Source organism: Ranitomeya variabilis, chromosome 1 (genome assembly GCF_051348905.1).
Source record: "Ranitomeya variabilis isolate aRanVar5 chromosome 1, aRanVar5.hap1, whole genome shotgun sequence".
In the NCBI taxonomy this organism is placed as follows: Eukaryota; Metazoa; Chordata; class Amphibia; order Anura; family Dendrobatidae; genus Ranitomeya; species Ranitomeya variabilis.
This window is the reverse complement of record NC_135232.1, coordinates 560256567-560273515: the sequence shown is the minus strand read 5'-3', so window position 1 is coordinate 560273515 and position 16949 is coordinate 560256567.

The window sequence follows — 16949 nt, the reverse complement described above, 5'->3', positions numbered from 1 at the left end:
TCACTGTCGTGGACTATGCCACCCGATATCCAGAAGCTGTGGCCTTGTCAAGTATTTCTGCAGCCAAGGTGGCCGAGGCCTTGGTTACCATCTTTACCCGAGTAGGATTCCCCAGTGAGATCTTGTCAGACCAAGGCTCCCAGTTCATGTCAGAGCTGGTCCAGTGCCTGTGGCGCACTTGTGGAGTACGAGCGATCCGAACGACCCCGTATCATCCCCAAACAAATGGACTTTGTGAACGATTCAATGGCACTCTGAAGAATATGCTAAGGGCCTTCACTGACAGAGATTCAGACTGGGAGAAGTACCTACCCCATCTCTTGTTTGCCTATCGGGAAGTTCCCCAGGAGTCCACTGGGTTTTCCCCCTTCGAACTACTCTATGGAAGAAAGGTCCGAGGACCCTTAACCCTGCTCAAGGAATACTGGGAGGGGCAAGTTGAGGATACAGGAGCCCCTGTTGTCCCTTATGTCCTAAAGCTGCGAGAAACCCTGGCTCAACTTGCTAGTTTTGCCCAGAGTCATGTGCGGATGGCTCAAACCAGACAGAAGACATGGTATGACCGTAAAGCACGCTATCGGGAGTTTGTAGAAGGACAACAGGTCTTAATGATTGTTCCCCATCGGCAGAATAAACTGCAGACCACATGGGAGGGTCCCTTCCGGGTTCTCAGAAAACTAAATGACACCAATTATCTTCTTGCTTTAGAGGATCAGGGGCTAAGACAAAAGACTGTTCATGTGAATATGATTAAGGAGTACCATGACAGGAACATTCCAATTATAGCAAGCTGCCAGCTGGCTTCAGAAGATGGTCAAGAGGATGAGGACTCCCTACCTGATCTCATGGAAGCAGCGAGAGCCCCATCCACTGTGGAACAGGTTCCACTGGGAGATCACCTGGATTCCTTACAGAAAAAACAGATGCTGGGAGTGCTTCAACAGAGACGGGCTGCTTTCTCATCCCAACCAGGTCGAACCACCATCACCCAACATCATGTGGACACTCAGGGTATCCGTCCCATACAACAGGCTCCTTACCGGGTACCTGAATCAGTTCGACACACCATGCAGCACGAACTGGAGGAGATGTTACAGCTTGGGGTAATCCAGGCCTCCCATAGCCCTTGGGCCTCTCCTGTGGTGTTAGTACCCAAGAAGGATGGGAGTACTCGGTTTTGTGTGGACTATCGACGACTAAACGACCATACCGTCAGTGATCCGTACCCAATGCCCCGTATTGATGAACTTCTAGACCGCCTGGCTGGGTCCCGATATGTCTCACTACCTTGGATCTCAGTAAGGGCTACTGGCAAATCCCTCTGACGGAGGAAGGGAGAGAACGGTCCGCTTTTATAACCCCCTTTGGTCTGTATGAATTTCTAAACATGCCCCTTGGAATGAAGACTGCCCCTGCAACCTTCCAGAGAATGGTGGACCAGATCCTCCGGGGATGTGGTGACTTTGCTTGTGCCTACTTGGATGATATCGCAATCTTCAGCCAGACGTGGGAAGAACATCTGAACCAAGTAGCCGTTATTCTTGACCTGCTTCTTGCAGCAGGCCTAACCATTCGACCAGATAAATGCCAATTGGGGATGGGTGAAGTTCAGTACCTAGGGCATAGAGTGGGAGGAGGGAAGCTCCGTCCTGAACCTGCCAAAATCCAAGCTATTAGAGACTGGCCTGTACCCCAAACTAAGAAACAAGTTAAGGCTTTCTTGGGCACTGCCAGTTATTACCGAAAATTTGTTTCTCATTTCAGCACGGTGGCCAAGCCTCTTACCGACCTGACCAAGAAAACGATGCCCCGGCTGGTGGTCTGGACTCCAGCCTGTGATGAGGCTTTTAACAGGCTGAAGGACGCTCTGGTCTGCGACCCTGTTCTGGCTGCTCCAGACTACAAGAGGAGATTCATTGTGCAGACTGACGCCTCTGCTTATGGACTGGGAGCTGTACTCAGCCAGGTGAATGCAGCTGGGGATGAGCACCCCATTGCCTACCTCAGCCGGAAATTGCTGGACCGAGAAGTGGCCTATGCAACTGTTGAAAAAGAATGTCTGGCTGTAGTGTGGGCCCTCAGGAAACTAAGACCGTATCTGTATGGACGAGAATTCACTGTGGTTACTGATCACAATCCCCTCATCTGGCTGAACAGAGTCTCTGGGGACAATGGACGCTTACTAAGATGGAGCCTGGCTCTGCAGCCCTATAACTTTACCATACAGTATAGAAGAGGCAGCCAACACCAAAATGCAGATGGACTGTCCAGGCAAGAGGAGCCGTGAGTCTGGTCAGCCATGCCTGTGTGTACTTAACCAGCGACCTGTAGAGGTCCCTGGTACGTACACAAATTGGGAGGGGAAGGGATTGTCATGATCTGTACTTTTGCCCTGTCCTGTATTTGAATAATATGCCATTTGATGTATGTAACTGTTCTCTGGTTTCTATTAGCTGTACTATATGTATTTTCTTGTGCTAGGAGTTTACCTGTAACAATGTCTCCTTCCCCCAATACTTGCAGCCCTAAGCTTTAATGTAATTAAGCTTTGTCAACTAGTGAAGGAATAGCCATTCTTCCTCACAGCAGGTGGCTAGTCAAATGTACATACAACATAGACTAAGTGGAGCCGACCAGAATAGAATCTTCTGATGGACCCAACCATTGAATAGAAGGTGTGAACCCTAACCCCTTCATGGGCGGATCCCAGGAGCTCAGACAATCCATTCTTATTTTGAGATCAGATGTGAGTTGATCCTAAAAGGAGAAGGAGTGGGGATTCTTAGCTGAGGCAAGACCCCACGTCCATCTGTGACTGCGGAAGAGAACGGGGCGAGACTTGAGCTGAGGACATATCTCGTCGTTCCTGAGATTGTTTGGTATCCCTTGGACTCGTGTGGACTATCGCTTTGTTAGCGGGCACAAGGATTATCGGGAGGTGCCCCCGAACCGATTCCGTTGGACTAATTGTGGACTCTGTAGATCTACCTGCATGTGTTGTTCCAGCGTTCTTGATAATAAATCTGTAGCATCATCCCTTGGCCTCTTGTCCCTTCTTGCTCTGCCGTACACCCCGTCACAGTCCACAATAAGTCCAAGTAAAGAAACAGATCTGGAGGTGCTTTCCAGTAATCCCGCACCCGATAAACGAAACAATAGTCCTTCCACGAGTACAACAGAACAGATTCGGGGGCACCTCCCGATAATCCTTGTGTCAGCTAACAAAGCAATAGTCCACACGAGTCCAAGGGATCCCAAAACAATCTCACGAATGACGAGATATGTCCTCAGCTCAAGTCTCGCCCCGTTCGCTTCCGCAGTCACAGATGGACGTGGGGTCTTGACTCAGCTAAGAATCCCCACTCCTTCTCCTTTAAGGATCAACTCACATCTGATCTCAAAAATAAAAATGGATTGTCTGAGCTCCTGGGATTCGCCCATGAAGGGGGGTAGGGGTCACACCTTCTATTCAATGGTTGGGTCCATCAGAAGGTTCTAGACTGGTCGGCTCCGCTTAGTCTATCTAGTATGTACATTTGACTAGCCACCTGCTGTGAGGAAGAATGGCTATTCCTTCACTAGTGATGTTGACAAAGCTTAATTACATTATAGCTTAGGGTTGCAAGTATTAGGGGAAGGAGACATAAGGTACCTTCACACGAAACGACATTATAACGATATCGCTAGCAATCCGTGACGTTGCAGCGTCCTCGCTAGCGATATCGTTTCGTTTGACACGCAGCAGCGATCAGGATCCTGCTGTGATGTCGCTGGTCGCTGAATAAAGTCCAGAACTTTATTTGGTCGTCCGATCGCTGTGTATCGTTGTGTTTGAAAGCAAAAGCAACGATACCAGCGATATTTTACACTGGTAACCAGGGTAAACATCGGGTTACTAAGCGCAGGGCCGCGCTTAGTTACCCGATGTTTACCCTGGTTACTAGCGTAAAATGTAAAAAAAACAAACAGCACATACTCACATTGCGTCCCCTGCAGTCTGCTTCCTCCTCTGACTCAGCGCCGCAAAGTGAAAGTGAAAGCAGCACAGCGGTGACGTCACCGCTCTGCTCTCACTGTACGGCGCTCAGTCAGTCAGGAAGTGGACGCAGGGGGACGTGAATGTAAGTATGTGCTGTTTGTTTTTTTTAGATTTTACGCTGGTAACCAGGGTAAACATCGGGTTACTAAGCGCGGCCCTGCGCTTAGTTACCCGATGTTTACCCTGGTTACCAGGGGACCTCGGCATAGTTGATCGCTGGAGAGCGGTCTGTGTGACAGCTCTCCAGCGACCAAACAGCGACGCTGCAGCGATCGACATCGTTGTCGCTATCGCTGCAGCGTCGCTTCGTGTGAAGGTACCTATATTGTTACAGGTGAACTCCCAGCAAAAAAAAATACATAAATTACAGCTAATAGAAACCAGAGAACAGTTACATACATCAAATGGCATATTATTCAAATACAGGACAGGGCAAAAGTACATATCATGAGACTGACCTCTATATACAGAGTACTGATCTCTATATACAGTGTACTGATCTCTATATACAGTGTACTGACCTCTATATACAGAGTACTGATCTCTATACACAGTGTACTGACCTCTATATACAGAGTACTGATCTCTATACACAGTGTACTGACCTCTATATACAGAGTACTGATCTCTATATACAGTGTACTGACCTCTATATACAGAGTACTGATCTCTATACACAGTGTACTGACCTCTCTATACAGAGTACTGATCTCTATATACAGAGTACTGACCTCTATATACAGAGTACTGATCTCTATACACAGAGTACTGATCTCTATATACAGAGTACTGATCTCTATATACAGAGTACTGATCTCTATATACAGTGTACTGACCTCTATATACAGAGTACTGATCTCTATATACAGTGTACTGACCTCTATATACAGTGTACTGACCTCTACATACAGAGTACTGACCTCTATATACAGAGTACTGATCTCTATACACACTGTACTGACCTCTATATACAGAGTACTGATCTCTATTCTCAGTGTACTGACCTCTATATACAGTGTACTGATCTCTATACACATTGTACTGACCTCTATATACAGAGTACTGATATCTATACACAGTGTACTGACCTCTATATACAGTGTACTGACCTCTATATACAGAGTACTGATCTCTATTCACAGTGTACTGACCTCTATATACAGAGTACTGATCTCTATATACAGAGTACTGATCTCTATATACAGAGTACTGACCTCTATACACAGTGTACTGATCTCTATACACAGAGTACTGACCTCTATATACAGTGTACTGATCTCTATATACAGAGTATTGATCTCTATATTCAGTGTACTGACCTCTATATGCAGAGTACTGACCTCTATATACAGTGTACTGATATCTATACACAGTGTACTGATCTCTATATACAGTGTATTGACCTCTATATACAGTGTACTGACCTCTATATACAGTGTACTGATCTCTATATACAGTGTACTGACCTCTATATACAGAGTACTGATCTCTATACACAGTGTACTGACCTCTATATACAGAGTACTGATCTCTATATACAGTGTACTGACCTCTATATACAGAGTACTGATCTCTATACACAGTGTACTGACCTCTCTATACAGAGTACTGATCTCTATATACAGAGTACTGACCTCTATATACAGAGTACTGATCTCTATACACAGAGTACTGATCTCTATATACAGAGTACTGATCTCTATATACAGAGTACTGATCTCTATATACAGTGTACTGACCTCTATATACAGTGTACTGACCTCTATATACAGAGTACTGATCTCTATATACAGTGTACTGACCTCTACATACAGAGTACTGACCTCTATATACAGAGTACTGATCTCTATTCTCAGTGTACTGACCTCTATATACAGTGTACTGATCTCTATACACAGAGTACTGACCTCTATATGCAGTGTACTGATCTCTATATACAGTGTACTGATCTCTATACACAGAGTAATGACCTCTATATGCAGTGTACTGATCTCTATATACAGTGTACTGATCTCTATACAGAGTACTGACCTCTATATACAGTGTACTGATCTCTATATACAGTGTACTGACCTCTATATACATAGTACTGATCTCTATATACAATGTACTGACCTCTATATACAGAGTACTGATCTCTATATACAGAGTACTGACATCTATATACAGAGTACTGATCTCTATATACAGAGTACTGACATCTATATACAGAGTACTGATCTCTATATACAGAGTACTGATCTCTATATACAGTGTACTGATCTCTATATACAGTGTACTGATCTCTATACACAGAGTACTGACCTCTATATACAGTGTACTGATCTCTATATACAAAGTATTGATCTCTATACACAGTGTACTGACCTCTATTTACAGAGTACTGATCTCTATATACAGAGTACTGATCTCTATATACAGAGTACTGACCTCTATATACAGTGTACTGACCTCTATATACAGTGTACTGATCTCTATATACAGTGTACTGATCTCTATATACAGTGTACTGATCTCTATACATAGAGTAATGACCTCTATATGCAGTGTACTGATCTCTATATACAGAGTACTGATCTCTATATACAGAGTACTGATCTCTATATACAGAGTACTGATCTCTATATGCAGTGTACTGACATCTATATACAGAGTACTGACCTCTATATACAGAGTACTGATCTCTATTCTCAGTGTACTGACCTCTATATACAGTGTACTGATCTCTATATACAGTGTACTGATCTCTATATACAGTGTACTGATCTCTATACATAGAGTAATGACCTCTATATGCAGTGTACTGATCTCTATATACAGTGTACTGATCTCTATACAGAGTACTGACCTCTATATACAGTGTACTGATCTCTATATACAGTGTACTGATCTCTATATACAATGTACTGACCTCTATATACAGAGTACTGATCTCTATATACAGAGTACTGACATCTATATACAGAGTACTGATCTCTATATACAGAGTACTGACATCTATATACAGAGTACTGATCTCTATATACAGAGTACTGATCTCTATATACAGTGTACTGACCTCTATATACAGTGTATTGGTCTCTATACACAGAGTACTGACCTCTATATACAGAGTACTGACCTCTATACACAGTGTACTGACCTCTATATACAGAGTACTGACCTCTATACACAGTGTACTGATCTCTATATACAGAGTACTGACATCTATATACAGTGTACTGATCTCTATATACAGAGTACTGATCTCTATATACAGTGTACTGATCTCTATATACAGTGTACTGATCTCTATATACAGAGTACTGACCTCTATATACAGTGTAATGATCTCTATATACAGAGTACTGATCTCTATATACAGAGTACTGATCTCTATACACAGTGTACTGATCTCTATATACAGTGTACTGATCTCTATATACAGTGTACTGATCTCTATATACAGTGTACTGATCTCTATACATAGAGTAATGACCTCTATATGCAGAGTACTGATCTCTATATACAGAGTACTGATCTCTATATACAGTGTACTGACCTCTATACACAGTGTACTGACCTCTATATACAGAGTACTGACCTCTATACACAGTGTACTGATCTCTATATACAGAGTACTGACATCTATATACAGTGTACTGATCTCTATATACAGTGTACTGATCTCTATACACAGAGTACTGACCTCTATATACAGTGTACTGATCTCTATATACAAAGTATTGATCTGTATACACAGTGTACTGACCTCTATTTACAGAGTACTGATCTCTATATACAGAGTACTGATCTCTATATACAGAGTACTGACCTCTATATACAGTGTACTGACCTCTATATACAGAGTACTGATCTCTATATACAGAGTACTGATCTCTATATACAAAGTATTGATCTGTATACACAGAGTACTGACCTCTATATACAGTGTACTGATCTCTATATACAAAGTATTGATCTGTATACACAGTGTACTGACCTCTATTTACAGAGTACTGATCTCTATATACAGAGTACTGATCTCTATATACAGAGTACTGACCTCTATATACAGTGTACTGACCTCTATATACAGTGTACTGATCTCTATATACAGTGTACTGATCTCTATATACAGTGTACTGATCTCTATACATAGAGTAATGACCTCTATATGCAGTGTACTGATCTCTATATACAGTGTACTGATCTCTATACAGAGTACTGACCTCTATATACAGTGTACTGATCTCTATATACAGTGTACTGACCTCTATATACATAGTACTGATCTCTATATACAGAGTACTGACCTCTATATACAGAGTACTGATCTCTATATACAGTGTACTGATCTCTATATACAGTGTACTGACCTCTATATACAGAGTACTGATCTCTATACACAGAGTACTGATCTCTATATACAGAGTACTGACCTCTATATACAGAGTACTGATCTCTATATACAGAGTTCTGACCTCTATATACAGAGTACTGATCTCTATATACACAGTACTGATCTCTATATACAGAGTACTGACATCTATATACAGAGTACTGATCTCTATATACAGAGTACTGACATCTATATACAGAGTACTGATCTCTATATACAGAGTACTGATCTCTATATACAGTGTTCTGACCTCTATATACAGTGTATTGGTCTCTATACACAGAGTACTGACCTCTATATACAGAGTACTGACCTCTATACACAGTGTACTGACCTCTATATACAGAGTACTGACCTCTATACACAGTGTACTGATCTCTATATACAGAGTACTGATCTCTATATACAGTGTACTGACCTCTATATACAGAGTACTGATCTCTATACACAGTGTACTGATCTCTATTCTCAGTGTACTGACCTCTCTATACAGAGTACTGATCTCTATATACAGTGTACTGACCTCTATATACAGTATACTGACCTCTATATACAGAGTACTGATCTCTATATACAGTGTACTGACCTCTACATACAGAGTACTGACCTCTATATACAGAGTACTGATCTCTATTCTCAGTGTACTGACCTCTATATACAGTGTACTGATCTCTATATACAGTGTACTGATCTCTATATACAGAGTACTGATCTCTATATACAGAGTACTGACATCTATATACAGAGTACTGATCTCTATATACAGAGTACTGACATCTATATACAGAGTACTGATCTCTATATACAGAGTACTGATCTCTATATACAGTGTACTGATCTCTATATACAGTGTACTGATCTCTATACACAGAGTACTGACCTCTATATACAGAGTACTGATCTCTATATACAGTGTACTGATCTCTATATACAGAGTACTGATCTCTATATACAGTGTACTGATCTCTATATACAGTGTACTGATCTCTATATACAGTGTACTGATCTCTATACATAGAGTAATGACCTCTATATACAGAGTACTGATCTCTATACAGAGTACTGACCTCTATATACAGTGTACTGATCTCTATATACAGTGTACTGACCTCTATATACATAGTACTGATCTCTATATACAATGTACTGACCTCTATATACAGAGTACTGATCTCTATATACAGAGTACTGACATCTATATACAGAGTACTGATCTCTATATACAGAGTACTGACATCTATATACAGAGTACTGATCTCTATATACAGAGTACTGATCTCTATACACAGAGTACTGACCTCTATATACAGAGTACTGACCTCTATACACAGTGTACTGACCTCTATATACAGAGTACTGACCTCTATACACAGTGTACTGATCTCTATACACAGAGTACTGACCTCTATATACAGTGTACTGATCTCTATATACAAAGTATTGATCTCTATACACAGTGTACTGACCTCTATTTACAGAGTACTGATCTCTATATACAGAGTACTGACCTCTATATACAGTGTACTGACCTCTATATACAGTGTACTGATCTCTATATACAGTGTACTGATCTCTATATACAGTGTACTGATCTCTATACATAGAGTAATGACCTCTATATGCAGTGTACTGATCTCTATATACAGTGTACTGATCTCTATACAGAGTACTGACCTCTATATACAGAGTACTGATCTCTATATACAGAGTACTGACATCTATATACAGAGTACTGATCTCTATATACAGAGTACTGATCTCTATACACAGAGTACTGACCTCTATATACAGAGTACTGACCTCTATACACAGTGTACTGACCTCTATATACAGAGTACTGACCTCTATACACAGTGTACTGATCTCTATACACAGAGTACTGACCTCTATATACAGTGTACTGATCTCTATATACAAAGTATTGATCTCTATACACAGTGTACTGACCTCTATTTACAGAGTACTGATCTCTATATACAGAGTACTGACCTCTATATACAGTGTACTGACCTCTATATACAGTGTACTGATCTCTATATACAGTGTACTGATCTCTATATACAGTGTACTGATCTCTATACATAGAGTAATGACCTCTATATGCAGTGTACTGATCTCTATATACAGTGTACTGATCTCTATACAGAGTACTGATCTCTATATACAGTGTACTGACCTCTATATACATAGTACTGATCTCTATATACAATGTACTGACCTCTATATACAGAGTACTGATCTCTATATACAGAGTACTGACATCTATATACAGAGTACTGATCTCTATATACAGAGTACTGACCTCTATACACAGTGTACTGACCTCTATATACAGAGTACTGACCTCTATACACAGTGTACTGATCTCTATATACAGAGTACTGACATCTATATACAGTGTACTGATCTCTATATACAGAGTACTGACCTCTATATACAGAGTACTGATCTCTATATACAATGTACTGACCTCTATATACAGAGTACTGATCTCTATATACAGAGTACTGACCTCTATATACAGTGTACTGACCTCTATATACAATGTACTGAGCTCTATATACAGAGTACTGATCTCTATATACAGAGTACTGATCTCTATATACAGAGTACTGATCTCTATATACAGAGTACTGACCTCTATATACAGAGTACTGACCTCTATACACAGTGTACTGATCTCTATATACAGAGTACTGACATCTATATACAGTGTACTGATCTCTATATACAGAGTACTGACCTCTATATACAGAGTACTGATCTCTATATACAATGTACTGACCTCTATATACAGAGTACTGATCTCTATATACAGAGTACTGACCTCTATATACAGTGTACTGACCTCTATATACAATGTACTGACCTCTATATACAGAGTACTGATCTCTATATACAGAGTACTGATCTCTATATACAGAGTACTGATCTCTATATACAGAGTACTGATCTCTATATACAGTGTACTGATCTCTATACACAGAGTACTGACCTCTATATACAGTGTACTGACCTCTATATACAGTGTACTGATCTCTATACACAGAGTACTGACCTTTATATACAATGTACTGAGCTCTATATACAGAGTACTGATCTCTATATACAGTGTACTGATCTCTATACACAGAGTACTGACCTCTATATACAGAGTACTGATCTCTATATACAGTGTACTGATCTCTATATACAGAGTATTGATCTCTATATTCAGTGTACTGACCTCTATATGCAGAGTACTGACCTCTATATACAGTGTACTGATATCTATACACAGTGTACTGATCTCTATATACAGTGTATTGACCTCTATATACAGAGTACTGACCTCTATATACAGAGTACTGATCTCTATATACAGAGTACTGATCTCTATATACAGAGTACTGATCTCTATACTCAGTGTACTGATCTCTATACACAGAGTACTGATCTCTATATACAGTGTACTGACCTCTATACACAGTGTACTGATCTCTATATACAGTGTACTGACCTCTATATACAGAGTACTGATCTCTATACACAGTGTACTGACCTCTCTATACAGAGTACTGATCTCTATATACAGAGTACTGACCTCTATATACAGAGTACTGATCTCTATACACAGAGTACTGATCTCTATATACAGAGTACTGATCTCTATATACAGTGTACTGATCTCTATATACAGTGTACTGACCTCTATATACAGTGTACTGACCTCTATATACAGAGTACTGATCTCTATATACAGTGTACTGACCTCTACATACAGAGTACTGACCTCTATATACAGAGTACTGATCTCTATTCTCAGTGTACTGACCTCTATATACAGTGTACTGATCTCTATATACAGTGTACTGATCTCTATACATAGAGTAATGACCTCTATATACAGTGTACTGATCTCTATATACAGTGTACTGACCTCTATATACATAGTACTGATCTCTATATACAATGTACTGACCTCTATATACAGAGTACTGATCTCTATATACAGAGTACTGACATCTATATACAGAGTACTGATCTCTATATACAGAGTACTGACATCTATATACAGAGTACTGATCTCTATATACAGAGTACTGATCTCTATATACAGTGTACTGACCTCTATATACAGTGTATTGGTCTCTATACACAGAGTACTGACCTCTATATACAGAGTACTGACCTCTATACACAGTGTACTGACCTCTATATACAGAGTACTGACCTCTATACACAGTGTACTGATCTCTATATACAGAGTACTGACATCTATATACAGTGTACTGATCTCTATATACAGAGTACTGATCTCTATATACAGTGTACTGATCTCTATATACAGAGTACTGATCTCTATATACAGTGTACTGATCTCTATATACAGTGTACTGATCTCTATACATAGAGTAATGACCTCTATATGCAGTGTACTGATCTCTATATACAGTGTACTGATCTCTATACAGAGTACTGACCTCTATATACAGTGTACTGATCTCTATATACAGTGTACTGACCTCTATATACATAGTACTGATCTCTATATACAATGTACTGACCTCTATATACAGAGTACTGATCTCTATATACAGAGTACTGACATCTATATACAGAGTACTGATCTCTATATACAGAGTACTGACATCTATATACAGAGTACTGATCTCTATATACAGAGTACTGATCTCTATATACAGTGTACTGACCTCTATATACAGTGTATTGGTCTCTATACACAGAGTACTGACCTATATATACAGAGTACTGACCTCTATACACAGTGTACTGACCTCTATATACAGAGTACTGACCTCTATACACAGTGTACTGATCTCTATATACAGAGTACTGATCTCTATATACAGTGTACTGACCTCTATATACAGAGTACTGATCTCTATATACAGAGTACTGATCGCTATATACAGAGTACTGATCTCTATATAGTGTACTGATCTCTATATACAGTGTACTGACCTCTCTATACAGAGTACTGATCTCTATATACAGAGTACTGACCTCTATATACAGAGTACTGATCTCTATACACAGAGTACTGATCTCTATATACAGAGTACTGATCTCTATATACAGAGTACTGATCTCTATATACAGTGTACTGACCTCTATATACAGTGTACTGACCTCTATATACAGAGTACTGATCTCTATATAGTGTACTGACCTCTACATACAGAGTACTGACCTCTATATACAGAGTACTGATCTCTATTCTCAGTGTACTGACCTCTATATACAGTGTACTGATCTCTATATACAGTGTACTGATCTCTATATACAGTGTACTGATCTCTATACATAGAGTAATGACCTCTATATGCAGTGTACTGATCTCTATACACAGTGTACTGATCTCTATACAGAGTACTGACCTCTATATACAGTGTACTGATCTCTATATACAGTGTACTGACCTCTATATACATAGTACTGATCTCTATATACAATGTACTGACCTCTATATACAGAGTACTGATCTCTATATACAGAGTACTGACATCTATATACAGAGTACTGATCTCTATATACAGAGTACTGACATCTATATACAGAGTACTGACCTCTATATACAGTGTACTGATCTCTATATACAGAGTACTGACATCTATATACAGAGTACTGATCTCTATATACAGAGTACTGATCTCTATATACAGTGTACTGATCTCTATATACAGTGTACTGATCTCTATACACAGAGTACTGACCTCTATATACAGTGTACTGATCTCTATATACAAAGTATTGATCTCTATACACAGTGTACTGACCTCTATTTACAGAGTACTGATCTCTATATACAGAGTACTGATCTCTATATACAGAGTACTGACCTCTATATACAGTGTACTGACCTCTATATACAGTGTACTGATCTCTATATACAGAGTACTGATCTCTATATACAGAGTACTGACCTCTATATACAGAGTATTGATCTCTATATTCAGTGTACTGATCTCTATATTCAGTGTACTGACCTCTATATGCAGAGTACTGACCTCTATATACAGTGTACTGATCTCTATATACAGAGTATTGATCTCTATATTCAGTGTACTGACCTCTATATGCAGAGTACTGACCTCTATATACAGTGTACTGATATCTATACACAGTGTACTGATCTCTATATACAGTGTATTGACCTCTATATACAGTGTACTGACCTCTATATACAGTGTACTGATCTCTATATACAGTGTACTGACCTCTATATACAGAGTACTGATCTCTATACACAGTGTACTGACCTCTATATACAGAGTACTGATCTCTATATACAGTGTACTGACCTCTATATACAGAGTACTGATCTCTATACACAGAGTACTGACCTCTATATACAGTGTACTGATCTCTATATGCAGAGTATTGATCTCTATATTCAGTGTACTGACCTCTATATGCAGAGTACTGACCTCTATATACAGTGTACTGATATCTATACACAGTGTACTGATCTCTATATACAGTGTATTGACCTCTATATACAGTGTACTGACCTCTATATACAGTGTACTGATCTCTATATACAGTGTACTGACCTCTATATACAGAGTACTGATCTCTATACACAGTGTACTGACCTCTATATACAGAGTACTGATCTCTATATACAGTGTACTGACCTCTATATACAGAGTACTGATCTCTATACACAGTGTACTCACCTCTCTATACAGAGTACTGATCTCTATATACAGAGTACTGACCTCTATATACAGAGTACTGATCTCTATACACAGAGTACTGATCTCTATATACAGAGTACTGATCTCTATATACAGAGTACTGATCTCTATATACAGTGTACTGACCTCTATATACAGTGTACTGACCTCTATATACAGAGTACTGATCTCTATATACAGTGTACTGACCTCTATATACAGAGTACTGATCTCTATATATAGAGTACTGATCTCTATATACAGAGTACTGATCTCTATATACAGTGTACTGACATCTATATACAGAGTACTGACCTCTATATACAGAGTACTGATCTCTATTCTCAGTGTACTGACCTCTATATACAGTGTACTGATCTCTATATACAGTGTACTGATCTCTATATACAGTGTACTGATCTCTATACATAGAGTAATGACCTCTATATGCAGTGTACTGATCTCTATATACAGTGTACTGATCTCTATACAGAGTACTGACCTCTATATACAGTGTACTGATCTCTATATACAGTGTACTGACCTCTATATACGGAGTACTGATCTCTATATACAATGTACTGACCTCTATATACAGAGTACTGATCTCTATATACAGAGTACTGACATCTATATACAGAGTACTGATCTCTATATACAGAGTACTGACATCTATATACAGAGTACTGATCTCTATATACAGAGTACTGATCTCTATATACAGTGTACTGACCTCTATATACAGTGTATTGGTCTCTATACACAGAGTACTGACCTCTATATACAGAGTACTGACCTCTATACACAGTGTACTGACCTCTATATACAGAGTACTGACCTCTATACACAGTGTACTGATCTCTATATACAGAGTACTGACATCTATATACAGTGTACTGATCTCTATATACAGAGTACTGATCTCTATATACAGTGTACTGATCTCTATATACAGTGTACTGATCTCTATATACAGAGTACTGATCTCTATATACAGTGTACTGATCTCTATATACAGTGTACTGATCTCTATATACAGTGTACTGATCTCTATACATAGAGTAATGACCTCTATATGCAGAGTACTGATCTCTATATACAGAGTACTGATCTCTATATACAGTGTACTGATCTCTATATACAGTGTACTGACCTCTATATACAGTGTATTGGTCTCTATACACAGAGTACTGACCTCTATATACAGAGTACTGACCTCTATACACAGTGTACTGACCTCTATATACAGAGTACTGACCTCTATACACAGTGTACTGATCTCTATATACAGAGTACTGACATCTATATACAGTGTACTGATCTCTATACACAGAGTACTGACCTCTATATACAGTGTACTGATCTCTATACACAGAGTACTGACCTCTATATACAGTGTACTGATCTCTATATACAAAGTATTGATCTCTATACACAGTGTACTGACCTCTATTTACAGAGTACTGATCTCTATATACAGAGTACTGATCTCTATATACAGAGTACTGACCTCTATATACAGTGTACTGATCTCTATATACAGTGTACTGATCTCTATATACAGTGTACTGATCTCTATACAGAGTACTGACCTCTATATACAGTGTACTGATCTCTATATACAGTGTACTGATCTCTATATACAGTGTACTGATCTCTATACAGTGTACTGACCTCTATATACATAGTACTGATCTCTATATACAGAGTACTGACCTCTATATACAGAGTACTGATCTCTATATACAGTGTACTGATCTCTATATACAGTGTACTGACCTCTATATACAGAGTACTGATCTCTATACACAGAGTACTGATCTCTATATACAGAGTACTGACCTCT